Source organism: Leptonychotes weddellii, chromosome 7 (genome assembly GCF_054177405.1).
Source record: "Leptonychotes weddellii isolate Sample4059 chromosome 7, ASM5417740v2, whole genome shotgun sequence".
Taxonomy (NCBI): domain Eukaryota; kingdom Metazoa; phylum Chordata; class Mammalia; order Carnivora; family Phocidae; genus Leptonychotes; species Leptonychotes weddellii.
In genome coordinates this window covers 27,215,887-27,233,072 of record NC_138375.1, presented here as the reverse complement: position 1 = coordinate 27,233,072, position 17,186 = coordinate 27,215,887, and the positions used below count along the sequence as shown (strand labels likewise).

Genomic DNA, 17,186 nt, shown 5'->3' with positions numbered 1-17,186 from the left:
AGGACACAATAGAACTTGATAATACACACATTAGAATTATATATGAAATAAATAAGTTCTATACTAAATTCAGAAGGGACTGGGGCATATATATGATGATTCAAGAGTTTGAGCTTTTCTGGTGATTTCGAATTTGTACCCAGATGTTTTGTTCAATGCTTGTTTAGTTGATGAAGGAGAAAAACAAGCAGGGCAAGGAGAAAAGGGAGAGTGAGGAGGGAAAAAAAGGAGAGAAAGAGGGAAGAAAAAGAGAAAGAGGAAACAAAAAGTGGAAGTAGAAGGAGCACAGAGGGAGAGGAGGACTGAAGAGACTTGCTGCATTCAGCATCCTGGGCTCCATCCCTGGCAAAGTCAGGAGGAGGCTCCTCTGTGAGCTACACAAGTACAGTGTGATTTTGGTCCACCTGAAGTATCTTTGCTGTTCATTAAATACATGGAACATGTAGAAGAGACCTTCAGTACCTCTACATCACACAGGCAGACATGTCCCTCACAGAAGAAGCTTTGACATCTAAGCAGTGTGGCCACCTAGAGGGTTCTCCAACTACCTCGTTGGCTGGGTGTTTCTGGGGTACATGGTGCTTGGTTTGGCCAATTCCCAGTTGGTAGCATTGATGAGCAAGGCTGAGTGGCAAGTCTGGGTCTGGGCTTAGTCTAATTTCTTGTGCTCCAACCTTGAAGACAAAACAGAGGACCTAGAAGTTAGTATTAGAAGTTTTCAAACAAGCACAAAACTTTTTGCAACTCAGTAGGCTACCAACCATCACACACCCAGCAAAATGGATTTAATTTAAGACTGACAGTATCAAGTTTTGGTGAGGATGTGGATGAACGAGAACTCTCAATCACTGCTAGTGTAAAATAGGACAGCCACTCTGGAAAATGGTTTGGCTGCTTTCAGTGTAATTTCACTCCTGGGTATATATACTTAAAACATACATGCATATACCCACAAAAAGACCGAACAAGAATGTTCATGGTGACCTTAGTCATAATATTTCACATTTGTTCCATCCATCTCCTTTCTGTGGTATGACAGACTGCCCAAGACAAGGTTTTCTCATAGTCGAGCCCAGGGGCACAAGAAAGCAGAGGACAGACACGTGCCATGCCTCTTGAAGTCCCACCTAGAACGGACACATGGCCACCTCTGTCCTCTTGCTGTTGGCCAAAGCAAGACATGTGGCAAAGCATTTACTGAGCATTTATTGCAGGTCTGACTTCTTGTGCATTTGAACTTTTTCAGCGATGCAATGAGGTGGGCACAAGTATTATCCCCTTTCATGGGTGACGAAAGGGAGACTCTGGGAAGCTAAACAAGTTTTCCAAGGTTACAAGGCTAACAAATAGCAAGGAGTTAAGTTGCAGAGTCAGACTCCAAAGCCCCTCACCCTGAGCCAAGTTGGCAGATCCTAGATATGGATTGTTCTCGACTTGCACAGCTATCACAAAAGCCTGTGGGGTGAGTTGGGGCATAAATTTTTTTTTTTTAAAGATTTTATTTATTTATTTGAGAGAGAGAGAGCACACGAGAGGGGGGAGGGTCAGAGGGAGAAGCAGACTCCCCGCTGAGCAGGGAGCCCGATGCGGGACTCGATCCCGGGACTCCAGGATCATGACCTGAGCCGAAGGCAGTCGCTTAACCAACTGAGCCACCCAGGTGCCCTGGGGCATAAATTTTTAAGTGGTTTGAAAAAAACAAAAATCACTTAACCTATCTGGCTTTCCATTTCTTCTCCCGTAAAATGAGAATTATATTGGATCTCTAAGCTCATTCCAGATATAAATTTAACACCAAGATTCTGTGAACGCAGTGGAACATTTACAACAGCTGTAAATGGCTCATATGCTAATCACTAAAAGCAAGCCTGCAAACTACTGGATTTTGGTATGAGCAACCGTATTCTGGGAGGTCACAGTGAAATGGTGAAATTTCTTTATGTAGAACAGATACCAACTTAATCCTCATTTTTTAAATATTGAATTTTGTGTTGTGGTTGATTCTAAAAGCACTAGAAAAAAGGAATTCATTGTAAGATTCAATTCCTCTTGTTAATTCAGGATTTTGCTTCAATTTCCATGGAAGTGTAGCTGGGCTTCTGGCAGTGGGTCTTCTCCTCTGCACCTTCTCCATGGGCAAAACAACCAGGGTGGGGTTGATACCCAGGAGGGCTGCATCTGGGTGTTCACTCAGGCAAATTCCATTCCAGTAAGAGCCATAGCGAGCGCTAAAATTGCCTTACATCTATTGTTTCTTAAAATAACCTAACATTTTCTGAGGATTTTTTTAAACATACTTCTCTGGTCTCCCTAAATGGACTTACAGACTCAAAAAACAGAGAGCTTCTTCTGGTTTGCACGTCCATGATCACTTAGTACCGTCCTGTCATCAAACAGGAAGGATGGATGGATGGATGGTTGGACGGACGGATGCACAGGTGAACACATACTGTACCTCTCTTAGAAATGCTCTTTCCATCCCACTCTACCCGCTTCTCCTAATTAGCTCCTAATCACATGTTGGTTCTTAGATCAAGCATTGCTTCCTCAAAGAAGCCTTCCCTGACCCCCAGTCAAGGGAGGCAGCTTCCTGCATGGTCCTTTCATAGCATGGTGCTCCTTTCTTCAGAGCACTAATCTGTGTGTAGTTATACATTCATCAGTATAAGCAGCTGTTTAATGTTGATCTCATCAAGGCTGTAAGTTCCATGAGAGCAGGAACAACGTGTGGGCTAAGATGATAGATGATAGATAGATAGATAGATACACAGACACACACACATATATGAACAAATAGATGAACAGAGAGGTGAATGTGTGGATAGTGGGCTATGAGCTTGGAACTTGATTGTAAAGACATTTCTACGGTAACCACAGAATGGCCATATTTAAGAAAAGCAGAAACCTTCAAGGTTAAATGATGCTCACACGATGAAAGAATATTAGAGTTTTGAGGGACCTTTGGTTCAACCTCCCACATAATGTGGGAATCTGCACTGTAATGAGATTTGACCTCTGAACAGAGTATATATTTTCGGTGAGGCTTTCTTTTTGGAGTAGGTATTTTTAATTCCTTGGAAAACATCATTTGCTCTGGTACCCTGAAGCTCTGAAATGCTTAATTTAACCCACATTAGTGTACATTTTATTCTAAAGGATTATTTTACTCATGCTCTTTCAATTAATCAATTTATTGGTCTACCTAGCTTAATGTAATGCAATAGATATGTATTAGATACACACACACACACACAAATTATGTGGAAGTCATACTTCCATCAGTGAAATCATTTAAAGTACACCAAAGTATTTTCTTCTATAAGATGGAGAATATTTTAAACTTGAAAATTTTTATCCCCTAATTTGTGTTTTGTAAGTCCAGATTTTTAATCTGAGCTTCCTGAAAATGAGACATACCTACAAAGGTACCTCCAGTACCAGATTTTACAAAGAAAAGATTCCTCAGAAAAATGACAAATATATGGGCATTAAACTGGTTTCCTCTAGTATGTTCCAGAAGCCATATGGAGATGACCACCAGGTTCCTCCCTTCTTCTACTTCCTTCTCAGGTTAGTGCAGGTCAGTGTGGAGATTCTGCCCTCATGCCATCTCAGCTCATAGCCTGACCCTGCCAGCTAACTACCATGGTCTTTGTCCGTGCCTATGTGGACAGCTTGCCGGGCATCTGGAAGATTCCTCTCTAAATGTCCTTAGGGAATTAACTCATCAGCTATTCCCCAACCTGATGCCAGCCACACACGGGTAAGAGGAAAGGAAAATCATGTGGCAAACCCCAGTAGTTGCTCTCACTTGTCTTTGCCAGCAGAATCCTCACTGCTTAGGCAGCATTATATCCAATTGCAAAAGCTGACTCATGGTTGGTTTACACACCAGGCACATCAGTCCTCTTCCCCTTTGCCAATGATGTGGCAAGGATGAGCATGTGAACCAGTTCAACTCAATGAGATGGGAACAGAAGGCTGCTGGGGGTGTGCTAGGAGAGATTTTCCTCCCTGATAAAATGAGAGAGGGCTGTAAGAAGATCCCTTTTCTCTCCATTCCCCCCACCCCTTTCTTCTCATTTGGGACACCGCCAGGTGAGGACATGACTTTGGAGTTGTGACATCCATCTTGCACTGTGAAAGGAGGTATCGCCAATACCTGGATAACAGCAGAATGTAGAGAGCAAACATCAGCTCTTGAATGACGTCATGGAGCCACTGCACAAACCCTGGGGACCTTGCACATTCAGGTAAGTGAACAATAAGTTTCTTTATAGTTTAAGCCACTGTTACTTCAGTTCTCAGCTACTTGTAACCAAATACTTTCCTTTTTTAAAAAACATTTTATTTATTTATTTGAGAGAGAGACAGAGAGAGTGTGCACAAGCACGAGCAGAGGGCAGGAGCAGAAGGAGAGGGAGAAGCGGGCTCAATCCCAGGACCCTGGGATCATGACCCAAGCTGAAGGCAGACGCTTAACCAACTGAGCAACCCCGGCATCCCACCAAATGCATTCCCGATACAAATAATAATATAGTCAATATCTTCTATCAGCATGGCACTTCCCATTCTTCAAAATACTTTTACATCCATTACCTCATTTAATCCTGCCAACAATCCTGAGATTGAGTGCAGGGAGTCAGAGTCGAAAACCCCTCAAACTGAATGGGGAGTTAGAAGATCCTAGATCCTTGTTCTTGAGTTACACAGCCATCACAAAACCCTGTGGAGTAAGTTGGTGAAGAGATGGTTTATTATGCCTATTATCCCTCATTTTACAAATATATAGAAATGAAGATTTAAAAAGAATTAATCTTGTGAGAGGAAGAAGAAGAAAGAAAGAAAGAAAGAAAGAAAGAAAGAAAGAAAGAAAGAAAGAAAGAAAGAAAGAGAAAGAAAGAAAGAAAGAAAAGAAAGAAAGAAAGAAAGAAAGAAAGAAAGAAAGAAAGAAAAAACAGGACTAAAACTGATTAGAGACGCTTTGCTTTAATCCAAGGGATAGCAAACTATGGTCCACAGGCCAAATAAATGGTGGACAAACAAAGAGTATTTTTTGCATTTTTAAATGGCCGGAAAAAAATTTAAAGAACAATAATATTTCCTGACATGGGAAAATTTTGTGAAATTCGAATTTCAATGTCCCCAGTAAAGTTTTATTGAAACACAGCCATGCTCATTCGTTTACATACTGTCTATGATTGTTTTAATGCTTAATGTTTAATGCAGAGCTGCATCATTGTGATGGGCTATATGGCCCCCAAAGCCTAAAATATTTACTACCTGGCCCTTTACAGAAAAAGTATGCTGACCCCTCTGCTAGCCCTATCAAGCCCACTCCAAAAAACTCATGTCCCCATAAAAACCACATAGGGTGGTCAGGACACCATATTTTACATGCTCATGTCATGATCTAAGGTTTTGTTTGCTGTTTGTCATTTTTTTCATCATCTGAGTCTAATCTACTGACAGCTTCATAGTCCCCAGACTACCCGGAGAGGAGCAGGGAAATGTCTTGCCTAACTGCTAATTAATCAGTCTGGCTTAAATTCTCCCCTCAGTAAACACCAGAACACATCTGTTTGAAACAATGTTTTGATGAAACAGCCCCTCCATCATAAAGCAAAAACTAACATCCCAGGCATGCCACACCGCAGTAAGTTCTCTTCTCTGAGTGGTCATCGCATGAATGTAAATGAATCATGCTAAATCTGGTGTAAAGCATACAAAAGACTTCCTCCAGAGAGAGATTATGGGCAACGATATTATGCAAACCAAGATCATCCAAACCAGAAAAAGCGGATCTAAAACAAATACATCATTTTACTTAATTTTTTTTGGTTTTGATCATTGTAACATAATATTTAATGAACAATTCATTCCACTGGATGAGAAAATACACATATAAACATAGAATAGGGTACCTAGTATATATTTTGTGCTCGTTAAACTTAGTTCAACCTGAAATTCCATGAATCATGGGGAAGAATATTTTTAAACTACTTAATTGTTAAGATATTTTTTTTAAAGTATGCATCTTCAGCATGTAAATGCTAGGAATCGCCAGTCTACTAAAATTCATCTGAAAATAAATTTTTTCTCATTTTTGTGGCTTTGGTTTAAACCACTTCATAGAACTCCCACAAACATGCCTCGGAAGATACAACACCAGCTTTATTCCAGCCAACATAGGTATGCCGACATGGTTTTGCCACAGTTCACAAATCTTCGCATTGTTCTAAAGCAGAAGCAACATACTGGTCTGTAAAGATTCCTTTAAGAGTTTTTATTAAAATTATACCCACTCACTATCATCATCACATAGAGGCATGGGTTCTCCATGATAAAAGTGTCTGGGTTTTTGTTTTTTTTTGTTTTTTTTTTTTTAGGGCTTCTGGGCTCCTGGCTCCTTGTCACCCAGGGAACTCAATGTTTTGAGTTGATCTGCTCCCCCTGCTGCCTGGTTCCATAGTAATTACCAGGCTCTTGGAGCTGGGCTGACACCTCATGTGATAGAAGAAGTATACAAGCTAAGAAGTAAACACAAACAGCTGTGTTAATTCCAGCAGTGTTCGAACCTTAAGGCTGAGGGCAAGTTGCTGAATCAAAAAGGAACGAACTCCGGGAGGGGAACGCTCTCCCAACATTCTAGCAAAGAACCGAAGGGCTTCATCCAGTAGGGCCCAACCATCGAAAAGAAAGGACACTGTAAAATGCGCAGGCTTTTAAAAATACAATGGTTAAAAATCCTCTTTCTTCCCTAGACAAAAGCTTTATTTTAATAATTGCACATTCTCTGGAAGAATTGATAAGAATCCAGTAATTGCGTTACCAGGGGAGTGGAGGGCTTGAAGACGGCATGTGAGAAAAGAATCGTTTATCACTGAAATTACCTTTGCACCTTTTGAAAGGTATACCATGTGCGTGTATAATTTCATCACGTAACTGCATTAATTTTTAAGATTACATATTACATACCAAACACATGTGACTAGACCAAAGTTACTAAAAGTATACAATGCAAGTTCTGACTGCTAATGGAATTCTTCACTTTCCCACCGTTTAATGCCATTTATGTGTTAAGTACTAGGGATGCAAAAATTAAAGATGTGATTCCTGGCCTTGCAAAACATTTGATCTAACGAAGCACGAATAGGCATATAAGCAATTGCATATAGTACAAGGTGCAGTAGGAACAGAGGCAGGATGCCCAATAAACACAGGCACGGATATCCCCAAATGTATGTTACCACCTGCTAGCAGTTCCCTGGAGATACCATTCACTTATTCCACGAATTCTATTGTTGTTCAGCATCGGGAGTTCCTCTTTTGGAATCAGTTTACAAGCTGTATTATAGTTATCGATTAACAATGCTGTGTAACAACCACAGAATCCCAGGAGCATAAAACAAGAAGTATTTATTGCTCATCCATCTGGAGTGCTCAGTGAGGCAGCTCTGCTGATCTTTACTAAGCTCATTTACACATGTAGGGGTGGAGTGTGAGCTAACTCTCAACAGATCGGAGCTGACCTTGGCTGTGATGAATGGAGCAGCACTACTCTGTTCCACAAGTCTCTCATCCTGCATCAGGCTAGCATGTTCTCACGGTAACGGCAGAGTCTGAAAGAGTAAGTGGGAACATGTCGGCCTTTGGGGTCCTAAACTCAAAAGTGGGAGATGCTCACGGCCATGGCATTCTGCTGGCCAAATCAAGTCACAGTTCCAGTTCAGACTCAAGGGATGTGGAAACAGACACTACCTTGTTAGTAAGAACATTTGCAAAGTCACGCGACACAGAGCGTGGGCACAGAGAATGAAGAGGAAGAATTGAGTCCCTCGACCACAATGTACCCCCAAGCCGTACCAAAAGAACAGTCTCCAAATTACCTTCTCTCGGTTTTAACCCACCTCTTCCACTAGAATTTATTTCAGGTGGCTTGGTCTTTGCCCGAAATTAAACCCATCCTCAAAATCCAGATAACTGCCGCCACTGAATATAGGGGTATTATCTCATGCCTTTTTATGCCCCTTGACAACTGCCCACACAAGTCCTTATGAAGCAAGGTGCCTGCACAACTCTTTGTTAGATGAATGAAGAAACACACTCACATATCATAAAAGTGTTTTTAAGCAATAGCTGCATATTAGAATATGCAGATAGTTTCCTCAGGTGGCCCTTGTAAAACAGATGACACATTCTGATATACTAGTGCTCCTATGTTTGTATAAAACATCAATCCACTATATTTAGGTCATATTCCTACCATTCAACATTGTAAAGTAGATATTTTATTACATTTACCTTACTTTTACCTTTTGTTTTTACTCATATTTCTAAAATGAATCTTTCACCCATTATTTTTCAAATAGTGAAGTCATTCTACAAATATGCTATTCCCTAACCTCGTGTTGGGTATATTATGGGCTGATCTTTCATTGGCTAGAGAATGACTCTGGACAGGATAACCATGACCTACCCTATAGGATTGTTCTGGGAAGCTGCATGATGGATTCTGTAAAGAGTGGTCTGCAAATGTGCTTTTCGTAATATAATTCTTTACATTTCTAGAGCTGATTTTCTCTCAAAGAACTCCAAACGCCTCACATATGGCAGGCCAGATCCTCTTGGAGTGTAAATTATGCCCCAGGAGTAAGTGAATTACTTGGAGGGAGGCATTAACTCTTTCAGGTCACCAGGGTTTCACTTAGAGCACAGCAGGAGGGCAGTAATTTATCAAATAGTACCCCGGTGGCCAGAAAGTATACATGCAGTATAAATTATTCCCAGGGAGTAATTTATGAACTCAGAAAATCTAGCTTATTATCTCATCTACTCACATAGTGTCCAATGAGGGAGAGAAGGAGTAAGAAGAGAAAAACAGGCAGGGCTAGAGATGCTATGAGTTTCTCACAGCTCATCCAGGGCAGAGGTCCAACTTGAATTGCCTGATCATTGGCATAACTTCCTCCTAATTAGTGGCTTCAGGATTTGGGACTCTCACCTTGACATTTCTACTAATCGGGGATGGGGGCCCAGGTGAAACAAGTGTGGTGCCCACCACGCAAATTGGGAGGCCCCAGCTGTCTCCCCCTGGTCTCAGCCCTGCTACTGACTCATGAAGAATATTTGGGTAGTTGCTTGAAATATCTAAAGACCACGGAATTACACTTACATTTTCTACTTGCTTCTCATAAACCCATAAACACTGATGAAGATTCATTAGTTAATTAATTCATTTTCCCACACTGAGAAAATGTGGGAGTCAATAATGATAGGGCAGAGAGGCTGTCCATATTGTTTTGTTGCCAGAGTTGGAAATGGTCAAATAGTTCGTCTATTTTAGGAAGGAGAAAAGACTGAATTCAATCTAGATTGAAATCTGTATGATGTAATTAATACATGGCAAAGAGGTCCCTTGGAATATTTTGGCTTGAAGGCCCAAATATGGAGTTTTTGTCCCTGAGTCAACTCTTTTATGGCAGTATCTTTAACTATCACCAGTGCTTTCAACTCTTTAGAGGACTCCAGAAGCTCTGCAGCAGGCTCTAGGTGGCCTACAAAAGAATTAGGATGCAGGTATCTTGATTCCCCACTCAAAGCTCTCTCTCACACTCACACACACACACATGACATATCTCTGTGCCTTTGTGATGAGATCCTGGGTAGCTGCTGTCTGAAAGCCAATCACAGGAATAAAATGGCCTTTTAAGGAGGAAAAAAAAAATCTACCTAGTGTTCCGCTTTGCCTGGGAACTCTGCTATGCTCTAAAAGGCAGCAATCGACCTCTTTTCAAAGTTCTGTCCTCATTCAGCCGGACATCAACCTCTGCCACCAATAAAGATTCCGACTGATTTCTCCATATTTTGACTCATTTCTTGCCTCAGTGAAATATACTAACTCACAATTTGAAAGAAAGGTGATACAACACACCCCCCATGGCCCCCCTTGCTGCCATAATGCATACCATGAACACACACACACACACACACACACACACACCAGTGAAATAATTTGATCCCACATTTTCTCGGAGGGTAGGGGTATGTCACTCACTCAAAGAGTGGTTTTGGCTAAGTCACTTACTCACTCCCGGACTCAGTTGTCTGGTCAAATGAGGAGATTGGACTAGAAGCCCCAGGTCCCTTTCAGCTTTGGTGTTTCGTAACTCTAGAGCTGATCCACGTTCAAGTCACAACTTTAGCCAAAGCTGGAGCCAGCCAACTACAGCCTTTAGGTGAAATCCTGCCTACTGCCTGCTTCTGGATGATCTATGAGCTAAGAATGACTTTTATATTCTTAAACGGTTGGGGGGAAAAATCAAAAGAATAGTATTTCATGTCAGGTGAAAATCATACAAAAATTCAAATTTCAGTGTCTATAAAATGTTTATGGGAACACAGCTCTGTACATTCATTTACATATTATCAGTGTCTGCTTTTGTAATATAAGGGTAGAGCCGAGTGATGGCAACAGAAACTGTATTGGGGACTACAAAGCCAAAAATATTTACTATCTTTTTTTTTTTTTTTTTTTTAGATTTTATTTATTTATTTGAGAGAGAGAGAATGAGAGGGAGGAGGGTCAGAGGGAGAAGCAGACTCCCTGCCGAGCAGGGAGCCCGATGCGGGACTCGATCCTGGGACTCCAGGATCATGACCTGAGCCGAAGGCAGTCGCTTAACCAACTGAGCCACCCAGGCGCCCAATATTTACTATCTTTACGGAAAACACTTGTTCTTTACAAAAAAAGTTTGCCAATCCCAGATCTAAGCCATTAGACCATCTGCATAGTAACAAAGTCTGCCATAACCCTCTTACCTGATTGAAGTTTTACTTCTGGAAAACAGGAGTGCCAGAAAGTAATCTCAAGAACCAAGAATAAAATTAATGGATAATTAGTCAATCGGATCCTTATAAAAGACATTGCTGGAAATCACTAATAAATCTACCACGTCGATGTTAGAATTGATTTCGTATGAGAAACAATTTACTCCAAAGAATTTATCCCTTACTACTACTTGGCAAAGAGGCCATTACAGTCCATTTTCCCCTTTTCTTTTTTTTCTTTTCTCGTCTTATAAGTGGTCTGAAGCATAGCCAATTTATCTTTTCTTTATGAGGAATAGTATCATTGGTGAAAATGACTGCAAAAGAACAATCCCACATGAAACAAATCCCTCCCTAATAAAGCGGTGACTTTGAAAAGGAAATTGCCCTGCTCGAGTGATGGATTCTGTTTCAGCCGTCATGACCCATGTTACGAGGGAGTCCTGGGACGGGACGTGGGGCCTGGCCCTTACAGGCAGACCAGCTGCAGAGCCCCACTGGGAGCTCCCCCAGGACGTTCTGTGAATGGCCAGAGGCTGACCCGCCACTCCACCACCCCTAAGGGCTGCAGTGCTGAGCACTGAGTCTCCAGACACCCCTTCCACCTAGCCTGGAATGCTCCCCTCACCAACAGCCCCCCCACACTTACTTTCCCCAAGAAAGGCCTGGTTTGAGTTCCAAATATGGTAATAGTCATGGCCCACAGCCTCATGATACCCTATATTACTTTTTCTCATTTGGTTTGTGTTTTCTCTTCCCCGGGACTCTAAGATCCTCCAGTACAGAGAGCATCCATCATTGAAACCTCTTTCAGTTAGAGATCTACACCAAATTCCAATGAAGATGATGATAATGAAATGGGAAATTAGGAGGGTTTTGAACCTTTCTTCTTAAAGAGGAGATGAGATGCTTGAATAATCCTTGCTTCTCTCTTTCTGATTCTCAGGCAGGGTTTTCCGGATGAAAGGCTGAGATCTAGGGCCAATGTAAGGATTCTTAGCAGTGTGTTGCTGTTACTTTATCAGGAGACAATCGACCTACTCAGAGCAAAAGTGGGGCTGCAGATTGTTCTCTTCTGGACTTTGCTGAGGAATAGCTTCATATCGAACTTAGCTTTGTTTCCTAGAAAAAAGGAGAAGATAGGAGGGCACCTGGGTGGCTCAGTCTGTTAAGCATCCAACTCTTGATTTTGGCTCCAGTCATGATCTCAGGTTCCTGGGATTGAGCCCCGCATCAGGCTCCCTGCTCAGCAGGGAGTCTGCTTGTCTCCCTCTCCCTCTGCCTGCCCCCCGCCCGCTCATGCTCTCTCTCTCTCTCATTTAAATAAATAAATATTTTTAAAAAAGAAAGAAAGAAAGAAAGAAAAAGGAATAGATGGAGCTATGGAGGGGTCCCTACTTACAGCAGCTGGGAGCTTTGAGATTGTGACATCAGGCCATCCTCTTGTCCCTAAGACATCAAATGCTTGCTTCATGGTAGTCACTTTAGAAGAAACTTTTTTTCATTGTCTGTCAAGGCCTGAGTCTGAGGAGATTTTTGTCAATACCAATTACAGTACATTTAAATGTTGGGCTTTGTACTAGCAGATTTTGACCACTTCAGACCTTCTCCCTTTTTCTGCAGCCATCTGAATGTTGTAATCACACAAATAAATGTTCTTTCAAAACTAGAAGTATTCGCTTTAACTCTAAATTCAATTTTACATTTTCCTTTACATTACAATTTCAAGATAATCAGTTGTATCCAAAAAAAATTCAATATTTTGGAAGCGTCTTAGTCCTAGGAGGTTCTAGGACTATCAAAATAGGTGAATCTCTTAGTTTTGCTCTCAGAAAGAATCATAAAATGATTATAATCATTGAAAAAAAAGTGTTAATTCATACCTCAACCCCAGGTGTACTTAGAACAACTTGGGGAGCATTTAAAAAAATACCAACTTCTGGGCTCCACTGCTCCAGAGAGTCTCATTGAATTGCCCAAGAATAGGCCCAAGGCATGAGTATGTTTTCATAATCTTTCCAGGGTTTGACTGGCCATGTGAAGATCAGACATGAGCACCTCCTACATACCTCTGTGTATGTATGAGCATTTATCACTCCACGCTGTGACTACTTGTGTGCATGTCTCCCTCTCTTACAGATGGTAAGTGCATGGAGACCAGGAGATGTAACTTATTCATCTTTGAGTCTTGTAGTAGACAAAGGTTTGTTAAACTCCAAGAGCCTACCATTAACACAGTTCTTTCTGGAGGCACAAATCCTGTGGAAAGAAAGCAAGGACAAACCCTGGGCAGTTTCTTTTTTTTTTTTTTTCTTTTTTTTAAAGATTTTATTTATTTATTTGACAGAGAAAGAGATAGCGAGAGCAGGAACACAAGCAGGGGGAGTGGGAGAGGGAGAAGCAGGCTTCCCGCTGAGTAGGAAGCCCCATGTGGGACTCGATCCCAGGACCCTGGGATCATGACCTGAGCCGAAGGCAGACGCTTAACGACTGAGCCACCCAGGCGCCCCTTCTGGGCAGTTTCTTAAGCAAAGGTGGCCAGGCTTGATACCATGTGACCCCAACAGCATGGCCATAGGTGACTAGCCCAGGAGTAAGCACCTGACCAAGGTCTGCTGATCTACAGGGTGTCCAGCAACCAAATGGAGGCCTGATATAAACGCTGAGTCCAACTCTAGCATCTGGTTAGTGCCCAGTGCGGCCAATTAGATTCTTTCACTAAAGGAGTTAAAATATGAGATCAACAGAGAGCTGAGCAGTTGGTAGCAGGATCACAAGCCAAGAGACAATCAAAGAAAAACAGAGAGAGAGAGAGAGAGAGAGAGGAGCTGAATCACCTTGGCGGCTAAGCCTGCTAGTAGGGATCCCAGATGCTTGCTGCTCAGGGGGCAGCGAGATAACCCAGCCACAGAGCCGTATCCTGAATGACCTTCCAGTTCCTGAACTTCAATCCAGTTTTCATGAGGCCTGGCTGGGTGGCCTTTCCGGAAGGCTTTTCAGAGACACGTGGCTGAGCGGTGGAGATTCCGGTCAGCCTTCCTTCCACAGTAAACTCCCATTACTTGGGGTGAACGCAGTGGTGTCTGTTCTCTGCAACCCCAAAAAGCCCAGTCAGCACAATTCTGGGGTCTAGCACATAACAAGTACTAAATCTTTGCAGGTGCTTGGACGACATGACCATCCCCAGTGAAAAACCTTCTGAAAATGAAGAAATCATTCATGGTAGGAACACTCACTAGGGTTGCCTTCGAATTCCCAAAACAATGCTAAACTATGATAAATATGTTAAGCTTATTCTGCCCTCCCATTTCCAAATCCATCTACATTTCTACCATAAATCCAACAAAAAAGGAAATGTCACATTCTGCAGAACTACAGTGAGCATCCTAACTTCAGCTAAGGTATGTTTGGATGACTTGATTTTCATTCCGCTTCATCTTAAATCATGGTAACATTAGTAAGAACAATTTTCCTCCCACACTAGCTTCACTGACAAACCTCCAAAGGTAGCTGATCTTTGCCTTTCAAGAAGTTTAATAATATGTGATCTTCTCCCCACATTGCCACACACATTTCCCCTGTCTATTGTCTGTATCAGCTACTTGAAGAACACATACTCCCCAACAACCGGATGAGTCACAGAATTAGAGGTACATGGATGTAAACTGAGCCTGTTTACGCTTTCCCTGGCCCCAGCTCATAAAATAAAAGAGGTCCCACTGAATTCAGGTCCCAATGGCTTCCGGAAAGCAGAGTTCGGCTGAGCAAAGACATACCTTATTTAGTACATTATTTTAAAGGCAGAGCTAATGTCATGCGCAGTGTGAATGAAATGTATTTATGGGGAGAGTCATGAGCAGGGTGTGTGTAAGGACTTGCCCTCCTCATGTCCTCTACAAAAGAAGGCTCTGGCTGCTTCTGGTGGTAAGCTAACCAACAAAAGGAATGCCTCAAAGGTCTCACAGAGATCAGGAATAGGAGCTGGGTCCCTGCTCACTGGAAACTGAGCACCCAAGAGAGTGCTTGCTTAGGTTTCCCATCTGCATTTTCCAAAATCAGGATAAAAGCAGGTTTAGCCCAACCTCCCTTGACCTGTTCCTGATAAAATGATCTTACCCCTCTGGAATTGGGATTTTGAATGTATGTGCCTACCCCACGTCTGATATTACATTACAACAGCATGAAAATGGAGCCTAGGACTGAGGAGCCGGCCAGCCTCAGAAGCCTTCTTCATTGCCTGCCATGTAATACATGATATGCAAAGCCTCTGACTTCAGCCAGCAGGTATTTGGAGACCGTGTTGGCCCTAGCATGGGGACTAAACTAATGTGTGTTTAGGTCAGAAAGCGAATCAGAAAAGCCACTGGAGGGCACGTCACAGAGTGAGAGTCCTATAAATTCATCCCCACTCTCAGCGTCCCCTGGCAAACACTCTGCCTCCCTCACTGGGCCGCTCCACATCTCTCCTTCGGAGTGCTAGGACTCCCGCAAGCAGCTCCTCTCCTCCCCCACTGCCTTCTGCCCTGCAGAAACGCGAGAGGGCTAGACACCCGGGAAGGAAGGAAAGCCTTCGACAGGCGCGAGGAAAGCCCAGTGTAGCCCTCCACCCGACGGAGCGCGGGGCGCGGGGGCAAAGCCTGGCGCGGGCACCGCGGTCAAGTTCAGATTGACCCCTTCGGTTGGTCTGCGCGGAGCTCCACACATTCCTCCGGATCTACCCGGCAAGAAGGGGACGCGAGCCCGGCAGCGTCTCCACGCGCTGAGCGCTCTCCCTGCACCCCGGGGAGGAGCGCCTCGCGTCACCCACTCGCACCCCGAGCCCCCTCCTCGGGAGCGCGGGCGCCTCCTCGCTGCTCTCCTTTCCCTCCTTCACAACCGCCTCCCGACCCCTCCCCTCTCGGGGCCCCGCGCCTCCCCTCCCCCACCCCGGCCCCCCGGCCCGGGCTCTCAAGGACCAGCCTGCGCTCCTGGCGTCCTCATGTCTTCACGGGACTCCCCGCGCCGGTTGACGTGGTGTCTCGATCGGATTTCCAGGCCAGACCTCAGCTCCGGCGGCAGCATCAGCCCGGCCCATCTCGTGCTCCCAGGCGCTGCGCCCCGAGAAGGCGCAGAGCGCGGCCGCCGCAGCTGAGCCTCCCGCCGCGCCCCGGGCCCGCGCAGCCCCGGCCAAGAGCGCGGCGCACGCAGCCGTGTCACCCCCCACCCCCCCCCACCCAAGGCAGCGGCGGCTGCTCGGACCTCGGTTTCTGGGGGTGCAGGGCATCGGCGGGGGAGCTGTCGGCATCCCTCGCCCTTCTCGAGGCGGCGGCGGCGGGAGTCTTGGCCACCGCCCCCTGCGCACCCTCGCTGCCCCAGGATTGCGAATTCGTGCCCCTGACCTGTTGGGCGGGGCTCTGCGCTCCTGCCCTCGGCCCTCGGATGGGGCTCCTGGCTGGGACTCGGGGCTCCTGGAGTTAATGTCCAACCGGGGGTCTGCGGAGACCGGAGCCGAGGTAAGTGGGAGAGCGGGCCGGGGTGGAAGGGGCGGATGGCGCCTGAGTCGCCGGCGGCCGCGGCGGCCTGCCGGGCGCTGGAGCCAGAGGGGGCGCGGCTGGACCCCAGAGCAGGCGGTGAGATTGGAAAGAGGAAAGATTAGATGGAACCGAGGCACCGGGAGGGTAGAGGAGAGAGAGAAGTTGGACGCGAGAGGGGCTGGCCTTGCAGAGACGCCGGTTGCCTTTCCACGTGGGCAAAGATCCCTGGTGCCCCGATGCCTGTGGACCCCGGAATGTCCGAGAGGGTCAGTTTCCCTCCCCGGCTCGGCGGGGCGCTCTTCTGTCAAGTCCCGGGACGGGGCGGGTTTGGGGTCATCTTTGAACCCACCGCGACCAGAAAGTGCCCTCTCTGGACGTACAGCTGCAGAGACACCATTGCCGGGCGTGTAACTTACTATTGAGATTGTCTTGGTGTGTTCCGAGGGAAGGCGCACACCATGGGAGGGACTGATGCAAAGGTGCTGGGAACTTAAAATAGTGGGCTCACCTCCTCCGGGCACTGTCTTGCAAAGCTACATTCCTCACCCTTTTCGGAACCCGGTTGCTTGCACTTTCCTAATGCCCGCAACCCCAACTAACCATGCCCGTCGAGGTTAGGAGAGGGGCTGCCTGGACAGTCCAGGACTTGGGTCTCTGCCTCGAGCAGGTTCTTGAAACTCTTCAATGTCTCCGCTAGGCCATCGAAGTGATTATGTTAATGACCTCTTCTCTCCTGCAACTCTGTGCCACCTCACCGATAACACCCTCCACCACTGCCTTGCACCACCTCTGGCCTGACTGCGCCGTGGTTTGGTTTACCAGCCCCACCCGGTGAAAACGAAT

At 44.9% G+C, this 17,186-nt stretch overlaps 1 protein-coding gene and 1 long non-coding RNA gene across 2 annotated transcripts in view; one reads left to right on the top strand and one right to left on the bottom strand.

The window, feature by feature from the left end:
- Nucleotides 1-10,738: 10,738 nt before the first annotated feature.
- LOC145722555 (uncharacterized) overlaps nt 10,739-17,186 on the bottom strand; it is an 8,692-nt gene continuing 2,244 nt past the window's right edge. Inside the window, exons 2-3 of the long non-coding RNA XR_014146886.1 lie at nt 13,668-13,920; nt 10,739-11,952 (exon numbers count right to left, since the gene is read on the bottom strand). This is a non-coding gene — a long non-coding RNA (uncharacterized LOC145722555). The remainder of the gene's footprint in view (nt 11,953-13,667; nt 13,921-17,186) is intronic.
- Nucleotides 15,650-17,186, top strand: part of GDNF (glial cell derived neurotrophic factor) — a 27,789-nt gene continuing 26,252 nt past the window's right edge. The window contains exon 1 of the mRNA XM_006749989.3: nt 15,650-16,322. The gene's annotated coding sequence lies outside the window, so the exon portion shown is untranslated. The remainder of the gene's footprint in view (nt 16,323-17,186) is intronic.